The sequence below is a fragment of the Salvia hispanica genome, chromosome 2 (genome assembly GCF_023119035.1).
Source record: "Salvia hispanica cultivar TCC Black 2014 chromosome 2, UniMelb_Shisp_WGS_1.0, whole genome shotgun sequence".
Lineage (NCBI taxonomy): Eukaryota > Viridiplantae > Streptophyta > Magnoliopsida > Lamiales > Lamiaceae > Salvia > Salvia hispanica.
In genome coordinates, this window is record NC_062966.1 from 2,178,226 (window position 1) to 2,187,901 (window position 9,676).

Consider the following 9,676-nt stretch of genomic DNA (forward strand, 5'->3'; position numbering starts at 1 on the left):
TTTATATACTCATATCAAGAAAGTGTTTTACAATAGGGCTATGTGAACGGTAAACAAAAAAAAATCTTGCTTGCATTCATTTAAGCATTCATTTAAAATTCCATAAATTTTAAATGTCAACACATTTTATTAAAATGTCACCACAAATATGTGTTGATTAATGTGATTATGTTGAGATTCAGCTAAAATATAAATACGTGAAAAATAATATTGTACATTATTTTTGTAAAATAGAAAAATAACTCTGACCGTGAGACTAAAAAATAAAGCAAATTTACATCACACAAAACAAAAAAACCTAAGTAATGTATAATTACCACTTCTCCTAATGAGATTTAAGATATTATTTATCAAAAGCTATAATTTAAGATTGCACTGGTGAGACACTTTCTAGTCGAGCTTCATTTCATCCCAATATAGTGACCCTATACACTAAAAACCCAAACCTTGAAATCTAAATCCTAAACCCTTAACTTTAAAATATACTCATCATGACCAACAAATGATCCATATATCAATAAAATTCTCCCTCTATCACAGTTCAATTTTACTTTGGTGATCACTTATTCTATTTTGGAGGTTTTAGATCTGTATTCGATATATTCCATTACATTGGGTTGGCCTACTTGCTAATCCTTACTGATAGTAGAAGTTTTTTTACCTGAATCTTGGCTGTAAATATGTTTATATACTCATATCAAGAAAGTGTCTTACAATAGGGCTATGTGAACGGTAAACCAAAAAAAATCTTGCTTGCATTCATTTAAGCATCTATTCACCCAATGGTATTTTTTATTGGAGCCGAAAATTAAATTAAATTATTTATATTTTATTCATATAATTTAATATGCGCATTTAACTTATAATGTACAATTAACGTAACTAAGTAGAAACGTGGTAGAACAATGTAAAAGATTGTGCCACTAAAGTTGCAAGTCAATCAACGTTTAGTTCACTTTTACTACTCAAATCAATCTTCTTGTAATAGGAAAAAAGCTCAAAACATGTAGTACTATATTATTTATATATTTAAATACCATTATTCCATTTACATTATCATGATTATGCATTTAATTATTTAAATACCATTATTTTCATTAATCTCATCAATTCCAAAAATTAAAAATGAAATTGGCACTAAATAATATTAATTGTCAATCAATAAATTATTTGTCATTAATTTTGTGCATCTAATTTTATAACAGTTTTTAGATATCATATTTATGTTAAACGGCTAAGCTACCTCTTTAATAATTCTTTCAAGCCCATGATATATCCTACTACAACAACTTCATAAAGTAAATAATTTAACACAATTTTTTTATTATTAATTGTATTTATATATTAAATATACTAAAAATTGAATACAAATTTCACTAACTTTAAAATAAAAATATACTATTAAATATATTATTAACATTTAAAGATTACATAAAAAAACCACAATACTAATACTATAAAATAGCTAACATTATTATAAATATCATGTCATATGGAGTATTATATAGTTTTATTGTTATAATATGCATTTAAATTAACAACAATGACATTATTTTTTTAATTTTCCCAACACTCTCCTTTTATATATATATATAAAATATATATTTTTTGATATTTTTTTTTTGAAATTATTAATAAATAAGTAGGAACGTTCATGTACATATAGTCCCAGTACATGTGCCAATAAATCATTAATATATTTTGGGTGCATGTACAAAAAAGTTAAGGACAACTAAAACACATAATCAAAAACAAAAAATAATAAAAGAAGGAAAAAAAAATAGCACCCACCACTACAACAAATGCATGAACACAATCCTCATTTCAACATCATCTCTCTCCCTTCCCTTCCCTTCCATTGAAAAAAAAGGAGATAAGAGAGATAAACAATTGCAAATATAGTTGTGGAGTTGTCCTCTTTTGCTAGTATCCAAAGGATCCATCTTCTCGGATTGCAAATATAGTTTCGGTGTTAGCGTCTTTTGCTAGCCAACAAAGGCTCAATCTTCTCGGATCACATATCCATTCTCGCCAAGCTCAAGTTCTTCATTATCAATCACCGCATGCTCTCATGTTTATACATAAAAAGGTTGTCTATTGCCTCGTTTGTTGTGTTAACATAAAGGACAACCCAACATATTTATAAGCCCAAAAAGTACTAATTAGGATCATTTTCCAAAATATTTCGCTGCTCATTTAAAAACAGAGAAGCCTTTACAATCCGTCTACACACACATTTAAAAACAGAGAAGCATTTAAAAACAAACATAACGAAAAAGCATAAAACAATATACCATTCGATCGTGAAGCGCACATACTAAACTCACGACATTGGTTCTCTGGCTCTAGGAGCGGTAACTTCATAGACATGGATACAACGAACCTTGATAATCGAATCAGTTTTCGTTAGTTCTAGATCATTGAGCAAGGTGTGGAATAGTACCATGGTATCAACCTTGCTATTCATGGGAAGAACAAAAAGATGAAGTTTGAACTGTATAAGGTAAGTAGGCATGTGTGAGTAGATCAAATGTCATATTTATAGGGCAAAAAATGAAATATGAGGCTCTTTTAAAACTTTTCAAATTCTCCACTTAGGTTAAAATTAAATTTGTTATTAACTTAGGTTTCTCTTTATTTGCATGTGTAAGAGATTGAATGGAGGCAAAATATTAGATTTTTCCAAACGGGTGGGAGTTATTTTTTTGAATCATTTCACACCTTCCATGGAATACAATATTATAACTATTAGTAACCGTTACTACACGTTCTTGGCGTCATGCACATTTATAACTAATTTAGAAATTATGATAATAATTATAGTAATATCCGCGTCAATTATAAAGCTGAATGATACATGTATGAACAAACGAACATAATTATTATTAACACAATTCTAGCAGTTACAAATTTTTTAATAGTGTAACTGCCAAGCTAAATTTATTTTAACTCTTCATGGCATGCAGTTACAAAATGTGGAAGGCAACGTCTATAAAGTAATAGGTTTTATTCTTAAATGGGTAGATTATGATATCAGAAATTATAGCTTTAAGCTTAAATGGCTATTTCATAAATACCCCTAAAATTCTAATAGTTATTACATAAATACCCTCAAAACTCCCCTTTTATATATGTATAGATTATAGTAATATCCGCGTCAATTATAAAGCTGAATGATACATGTATGAACAAATGAACATAATTATTATTAACACAATTCTAGCAGTTACAAATTTTTTAATAGTGTAACTGCCAAGCTAAATTTATTTTAAATCTTCATGGCATGCAGTTACAAAATGTGGAAGGCAACATCTATATAGTAATCGGTTTTATTCTTAAATGGCTAGATTATGATATCAGAAATTATAGCTTTAAGCTTAAATGGTTATTTCATAAATACCCCTAAAATTCTAATAGTTATTACGTAAATACCCCCAAAACTCCCCTTTTATATATGTATAGATACACTTTTATATAGTACTATATGCCAATTCAATATACTACTAATTGTTCGATACAATTAAATAAAGAGAGTTACGGAATTGAAAATGCATCTTGTATTTTTGATGTTTTGCTACGTTAATATTGATTATATTAGTCTTCATAAATATACAATGTATTAGCTTTTATTTTCTTTCTGTTTGTCGTAGTGTTTTAAAAATCGGACCGGACCGATCGGTTGGACCGCGAACTGGTGAATGATCCGATTCAATTCACCCCTAAAAACCGTGAGCATGTCTGTCCGCTTTGAACCAATGAAACCGATTGGGCCGGGAATGGGAAACCGGTTTTGTATGTTTAAAATGGCTTGTTTAAAATTATATAAAATATGAGGCTAGAGGTCTATCATGAACATTAATTATTCTCATACATTAAACATAATTTTTGTCCAATTTTAATTATCCCTCACTAAATTTTAACTATATTTTGTTAGTCATTAAATTTTGTTTATATTATATATATAATTAATTATACCTAAGATTGTTAAAGTTTATTATTTACTAAATATTATCAAACTTACTAACAATTCGTGTTTATTTATATGTAATAACTAATAATATTAATATATATTTTTATCCAAATTAACTACGAATCCATGTTTAATTTTATATAATTGCTATAGTATTATTTCATCATATAATTTTTTTTGAATTAATATAAATTTTATCTATTTTTATATATAATATGTACTTGTTTAGCTACACTAATTAATAATTTATGTATTGATAAGAAGATTATTTAAATTTTATCATTCACTTATTTTAATAATCTGTTATACATAAAATTTAATAGTGTGTTTTTATTATTGGAGTATATTATTGCTAATTATAATTTATTACTTACTAAATTTTATATATTTTGTATTTATATATATAATATATGTATTTGTAACAGTAAAACGGTTCGACCAATGAATCGGTTGAACCAGTGAACCAGTATTGATACCGGTTCGCTTGCCGGTCCGGTTCTTATCTACTAGTCTACTAAAGAAGCTCATAGGTGACTACTGAGTATGTTATGTTGATATTTGCTCTTGTCTATCCATTCTTGGTGCTGTTCGAATGGTGTACGCAGGTGTTCGAATGTTTGATCAGAAATTGGAATTGTTGTGGTGAATGTTATATCTAAAAATAAATCAATCGAATTTGAGAATTTTGGATTAACTTGATGTCTTAGCGTTGTATTAGTTTCAACCACATATTGTCTTATTGTTTGGTTAAGAATTATCCAAGTAGTGTGTGCTTAGTGTTGATTAATGTGATTTTCTTCTTCAGTGAAGTGTAGTGCTTTGGAGAGGATTTGCACCTGGTTCGCACAGAGTTGTGTCTGTCATTTTGGAAAGGATTTGCGCCAGAATTTTGCTTCACCTGCCACTTGGAGCTATCAGGCAGCCTATCTAGCAAAGGAGATGACAAACCATGGTTTTCCTTATCAGTTGGGATTAGTGCGCAGTATCCTAGGTCGTTGAATGATAGAACTACTTCAATAGTGTGATCTACAATCTTTCCTACCACAGCCTCAGCTTCAGAGAATTTTAACTGTGCATTGGTTAGTTCATGTTGCATTGTTAGGACATGTTGGCCCTTCTCCTTGAGCTTGGACACAGCTCCAATGAGCTCCTCTTCTCGGCTGGACAAAATCCCTTTGAGTTCAACAATCTGATGATTGAGTTCCTCCAGCATCTCTTTTGCATCTGAGAGTTCCAAGTTTTTCTGCTTCAATATAAGTTGAAGAGAAACCAGTTCAGACTTTAAATGCTGGATCTCTAATTTTTCTTCTACCAGTTCTGACTCTTTAGCCGTGAGAAGAGTCTGTGACTGTTCAAATGCAGCAGTTGTGTCGTTCCCGTCTACTGCAACGAGTAGTTGTGCAGAGCCGGAGGCTGCAGTCCATGGCAATTTGAAGGAGTTCCACACCCGCCTCCAGATAGGCCCATTTGGAGGCGATGAAGGAGGACGAGAAGAATGTGTTGCCATGATTGTAACGAGCAATATTGGAGCTTATATTGATCCATTTGCTCACCGCCACTTCGCCTCGGATCATGGAGGTCGAGAGAAGTGATGGCACAAAAGAGAAGGCTGCAGCCGCCATTTTTTTCAGATGAAGTATGAACATTTCACTATTGAATTTAGGGTCATCATTAATGTCATTTTCTATCATTTTACACATGTGGCAATTTGTAGAAAGGCTTGTACTAAACACACGTTAATGAGTTTTCTTAATGTGGGCAATTTGTACCAAACAATGTATAATCCGGAAAAGACTATCACACAATATGGGAAAAGCTTTTATCCGTAAACTCATTAAAACCTCACCAATTCTAACAAACGGACCCTTATAGGAGAAGCACCCATACTATCTCTTGGTTGTCTTGTCTGTGGGAGAAATTGTAATCTTTTTGGATTAATTCATTTAATTGCCTATGAATTTACTAAGTTTTGTCAAATTTTGTGGATTTTTAGAAAAATAAATATTTTTTGTTTTGGGCTGGCTTTTGAGGTGCCGCATGATCTTTGGGTTGCACCTCAATGGCCAACCCTCTCTTCGGGCTGCAGTTGCGAGGTTACTCATCGTGCTGATTGTCGTTTGTTTATGCTCTCAAACTTAATTAATAATTGTCAATTTTCCAGATTGATGCACAAGTTGAGTTTCTTCATTGTATTATTATAACTGAGTTGTTATAGAACACCAATTACACAAAACACCAACCAGAACAGTAACCTTACAAGTTCTGGGATTACAAAAACCATGATGATTGAATATTGAAAATCACTGCACCGCATGGCGGAAACAGATGAGGGGAGTGCAAGACTAAAGCTCATACGCAGGAGATGATTAAAACTTTGAATTAGCTAGGCGTTTAAAAATTGAGGGAAGCCTCTTCAGAAATTGATCAAAGTCGTTATCCCTGCCAAGGATACTAAGCCTAGCATAGTTGCTAGGGCACCCGAAAGTCCCGCCTCCTCGCACTCGAATACTCTCTTCTTTCATCACCTCTTCAAGATTTATGCCCTCTTGGGCCTTCATCCAGGCATAAGCTGTTCAAAACAAAACAGACAATATCATAAGTATTGTTCGCTAACGCGAATGTACAAAGTCTAACAATCACTGGACTTCTTTACCTGGATTGCATTCTTTATAGTTTCTGAAGTTGCAGTGTCGAGGAGGGAAATCGGGGACTTGCAACACATCAGTTCCCTCGAGAGCTTCTCGCAACTTCTTCCATCGCCCAGCCATCACAAACTGCCCGAACTCGAAGAAATTAGTGGAGTAGCTGTTGGTGGAGATAATCTCCAAGATGCTAATAGCTCTGAGCTGAGCTTCCTTGGATACCCCGATGGTGCTGATCTCCAAGAACCTCACCATTTGTTTTGCCACGTGCGAGTCCTTCACTATCGCCCATCTTCACATACACTAAAAAAGGAAAATGAAACTAGCCACATATATATAGAAACACATCAACAAAAGAGCACTTCTTTGTATGAAAACCAAAGCATTATAATTAGATCCTCTACCCGATCCTCGAACCCCGCTTGTCCTCCGGTGCATTTGGAAGCGGTGAAAAGCATGATGTCATGATCTGCAGGCTCGTGATGGCCATGTACTGAGGCCAATAGTATGCAAGGTCATGAACGAGCATGCCATTGGCCTTATTCACAACAGGGCCCCTTAGTTAGCCATTGACCATCTCGATGTAAGGCTGATCGTAAGCATGGGCGTCGCCTCCCCATTTAAACAACCCAGATCTAACATAGTCTGCTATCTGCGGATAGCACTGCAATCAACAAAGATTTAATCTCAGATCCAAATTAGCAGCAATATGAAACAATCAATGACAAACATTTCAATTGATGAGGATTTTAAAAGGGAGCAGCGGACACGACGTTGATGGGGCTTGGGGGGTCGAGGGGTTCAGCAAGGGCGTAAAGGGCAGCCTGGATGAGCTGGCTGGAGCCGTTCCCCACCACGATGTGGCGAACTTCCACGACGGCATTTCCGACATAATTGTGGAGATTCTTGATTTCTTGCTCGAGTTTAGGCAGCATAAACCAGCAGAAGCTCTTGGGGTTGGCGAAGTAGCTGAGGGCTTCGGAAGCTGAAATGGTGATTTCCAATAGGCCTCGTACATGGTGGGGATATTATTATTCCACAATTTTTAATTTCTCAAGACATCCGTACAGAAAAAATGTACACATGCAGCAATCTCAACACACACTGAATGTGCACAATGTGTCACAAATGCGCACACACTACATGCACAAATAGAGAGGCCACAAAACAAAAAAAAAAACTAAACAGAAGCAAAACTGGAGAAAAATAAAAACAGAGCATACCTATCAAAATCAAGAATGCATTGCTGATTAAGGTTAGTGAGCATTGACTCGGTAGTTTTGATCGGAGCTATCGATCACAACTGCTGCTTCAGTGCTCACCATTTTCCCTTTTTTCTCAAGAAAATTCTAACTAGTTTGAGGGGCTGCTTGATTCCCTATTTATAGGGGTTTGGGAATATATCACATATTTGTTGTTTTCTTCAAGTATTATTATGCTAACTGAAGGCTTATGAAATCTGTCCTTAGATTCAATTTTTCAGTTACAACTCAAAAAGGTTGACAAACATAAAATATGGGCAAGGTTTGTATTTTCATACAAACTACAAAGATTAGTGAAAGTTGATGATTTCGGCAGTTACAACTCAAATTCTTATGGTATGTAATTTAAAATGATTGATTTGATTGTTTATGTTCTAATTAAGGAACTAGGTTGTATGCTAACCACATAAATTATTTATTTTCTATCATAGATTTGGTACGCGTGTCAATAACGACAAAAAAACTTGTGCATCACAAATGTTAAAACACGCTCAACACACACCGAAATATAGTACTTAGTAGGTTATGCACACAATGTGTGAAAAAACACACCAATGCACAGAAAGAGAGACCATAAAACAGAAATGAAGAAAAATAAAAACAATGCATACTTATCAAAATCGAGAATGCATTGCTGGTCAAGGTTAGTGAGCTTCGACTCGGTATTTTTGATCACTTCAACCTCAGCAGCCACTGCCACAGAAGCAGCAACCGTTGAAGGGACGGAGCTATCGATCACAACTGCGGCTTCAGTGCCCACCATTTCCCTTCTTTTTTTTGTACAATGTTCTAGCTAGTTTGATTTAATTTGAAATCTCTCAGTTGACACATTTTTTGGGGCTTCTTGATTCCCTATTTACAAGGGTTGCATTCAGATGGGATTATATCACATATTTGTTGTTTTCTTCAAATATTATGATTTAACTGAAGACGCACGAAATCTGTCCAAAGACTTATATTTTCAGTTACAACTCAAAAAGGTTGACAGACATAAAATATGGGCAATGTTTGTATTTTCATACAAACTACAAAGAGTTGATAAAGTTGATGATTTCTGCAGTTACAACTCAAATTCTTATGGTAATTTTAAATGATTGATATTCTCTAGTTGATTGTTTATGGAGCTAGTTTGTATGCTAACGACATAAATTATTTACTTTTTTACTGTAGATTTGGTACGTGCGTCAATAACGACAAACAACTCAGTGCAGCACAAATGCTAAAACTAGATTTTTATCGAAAAGGTTTTCTGACAACATTTAATGATATACTATTAACAAACATTTTACATCGTTCGTCAGTGAACTACTCCCTCTGATCCCAAGCTTCCACACTCCAAATATCGTCCATTACTATGAGATACCTCCTCTCCGATAAGATTTTGTAAATTTCAAGCTTCTCTGCTTCGATTACCTTCAATGAATCCCTTCCAACTCGATCTATTTTTCCTTTGAGCGAAGCTAGTAATTGTGAGAGAATACTTGCTATACTATAATCTTGTGATATTGTGACCCAAGCTCGAATATCATATTGGTCCATGATCGTTGGATCATCATAAACACATTTGTATTTATTGCAAGCGCGAGATCTTCAACTTGATTCTTCAGAGCAGATCTTGATGATGAACTAACAGCAGGAGAATCACTCACGCCGTAGATCATGCTGTAGTAAACCACATATCCAACAGTTGAATCGAGCTCCTCAGCCAATTCCCCTAACTAATCTGAAAGTCGGACAATAATCTCTTCAGTTGCATTTGATACCTCCCTTATTGTTTCTTTATCAGGAAATCGTTTGAGATT

The 9,676-nt window shown here is 33.9% G+C and overlaps 1 pseudogene; it reads right to left on the minus strand.

Moving 5' to 3' along the window:
* Positions 1–6,305: 6,305 nt before the first annotated feature.
* Positions 6,306–8,637, minus strand: LOC125205257 (annotated as a pseudogene).
* Positions 8,638–9,676: the final 1,039 nt, after the last annotated feature.